This window comes from Penaeus chinensis, chromosome 22 (genome assembly GCF_019202785.1).
Source record: "Penaeus chinensis breed Huanghai No. 1 chromosome 22, ASM1920278v2, whole genome shotgun sequence".
Taxonomy (NCBI): Eukaryota; Metazoa; Arthropoda; class Malacostraca; order Decapoda; family Penaeidae; genus Penaeus; species Penaeus chinensis.
The window spans coordinates 11,313,457-11,315,615 of record NC_061840.1 but is presented as its reverse complement, the minus strand read 5'-3'; the positions used below and the strand labels follow the sequence as shown (position 1 = coordinate 11,315,615).

The window sequence follows — 2,159 nt, the reverse complement described above, 5'->3', positions numbered from 1 at the left end:
CAAAGCCTGACAAAAACACAGACAGATAAGGAGACAAACAGGGAGATAGGTAAGAAGAGAGAGACGTAGAGAGACAAATAAACAAATTTAGAGACATAAACAAATACACCGCAGTCAGGGCAAACTACAGGGAAAGTGCTAGTTACTTAAACAAACAAAGTAAACAATCAAACAGAAGAAATAAAGTGGAATAATGTAACAGGTAATTATAACAAAGATCTATTACGAAATCAATCAAAATTTTATACCAAAGCTTACCGAGAACCGAAATTTAAACTTTAACTATTCTTTAAAAAAAGATAATCAACAGATGAAGCATTTTCAAAGAACACCGTTGAAGGATAAAGAGAGAGAGAGAGAGTGAGAGAGCGAGACAGATAAAGAAACAAATAGAGGGACACCAGATAATAGTGTCGACTCATCTCGTATCAATGTGAGCTAAATGTGTCGACGATGATTGTGGATCCGCTCACTGATCCCAGCACTCCCGGCCACTTGTACGAGAGATGGCTGGCGCTCACTGCAAAGCAGGTTATTGTGTTAGACAGATAGACAGAGAGTGAGAGAAAGGTAGAAGGATGGATAAAGGGGCAGAGAATGAGATAGAAGCCGATAAGAACGTTCATGTTCATGCATATCCTTTTCTGTCTATATGGACAGAGAGAGAGATAGAGAGAGAGAGAGAGAGAGAGAGAGAGAGAGAGAGAGAGAGAGAGAGAGAGAGAGAGAGAGAGAGAGAGAGAGAGAGAGAGAGACTGAGAGACAGACAGACAAAGAGACAGAGAGACAGCTAGACAAAGAGACAGAACAGAGAGAGACAGAGAGACAGATGCTATATACGGTTTAATTATCATGCATGGTCTCTCCTCGTCTCGTTTTCATCCACCCTTTGTGTCATTTCAACTTCATTCTTCGTCGCTCTCTTTGCCCTTCCCATCTCCACCCTAATTAGAATTTTATCGTTATATTACATGTTGTCTCATTTATTTTTTTGTTTCATTTTTTTTCTTCTGTTTTTGCAGGTCTGTCCTTGAGCTTTACGTCTGGGATGCGTCCGAATGCACGCGTCGCTCATGGTGATGGCGTCCGAATACATGGGATTGACTCGAATTCGTGTCAGTGTCAGTTTCCGCGGACAGTGAAGGGTAACGCCCAGTTTTTTGTATGTGCTTGTTTTTTTTTTTCTTGTGGTTTACATAAAGAGCTAAAATTAAGGAGAGTAAGAAGAAAATAGAAGAAAAAGGAACATTACATTTGGTTCTGTTCTTTTCTCAGCGTTTCGAAAGGCATCTAAGCTTTTCATGATATAAGCATTTATTCCTTGAATCAACCCCCTTCTTCTCTTAAACTGAAATTAGCCTTTATCTTTCAGACCTCGTGGCTCCGTTCGCGAGCACTCACTTCTCTCCATTGAAACCCGCGTCGGAATGACAACGACGCCATTGGCTGCAGCGACGAGGAATTCTGATTGGTTACGGATGAGAGAACTGCGTTTATTGGCTGGCATAAAAAAAGGAGCATTGCGATTGGACAGCTTGATGAGGTGAGGAAACTTGGATTGGCCGAGAGGAATCTTTACCGTTAATTAACGAACCAACGAACTTTACTTCGGTAATAGAAGCTGATTTTGAATGGATATTCAAATCAAACTCTCGTCTTCTGCACGCATTAGTATAAACTCATCATCACCATAAAGCAGCACCTTTGCAAGACTTGAACGATAAAAAGACGGTTATAAAAGGATTGAAGAGATCTTTATCGATATTTCAGGAGAACTTCGCGAGGGCGGGCGACACTGGGAGCTCGACATCTCGACCCTGATTTAACCTGTTTGAACTCCATTAAGAAACGATTATAAAAACGTTAATTAGACTTTACTTTAAGCTTTATTGAATTCTTATGTCTAACTTACTTGATAACGGAATTTGATGTTCCCTATTTTTTCTTCTTTTGAGTGTTCATATTGTTGAATATTTCCTTTTCTGTTTTCTGCATAACTTGTTTCCAAGACTGGCTGCACATTCCTTTTAGGTTAATTGTTTTACAGCCTAATTTTGAATTTTTTCTCTTCTTGTTAGCGTTTACTTTTCTCCATTACTTCTTTCTATTTTCATCTTATCATTTTCCCCTTCGACTTATTAGCGTTTCAAAGGTCTTTC

The 2,159-nt window shown here is 39.4% G+C and overlaps 1 long non-coding RNA gene across 1 annotated transcript in view; it reads left to right on the top strand.

Annotated features, from left to right (window-relative positions):
* The window catches only part of LOC125037052, a 44,884-nt gene extending 42,990 nt beyond the window's left edge, over positions 1 to 1,894 (top strand). Inside the window, exons 3-5 of the long non-coding RNA XR_007115943.1 lie at positions 1,023 to 1,145; positions 1,373 to 1,543; positions 1,771 to 1,894. This is a non-coding gene — a long non-coding RNA (uncharacterized LOC125037052). The remainder of the gene's footprint in view (positions 1 to 1,022; positions 1,146 to 1,372; positions 1,544 to 1,770) is intronic.
* Positions 1,895 to 2,159: the final 265 nt, after the last annotated feature.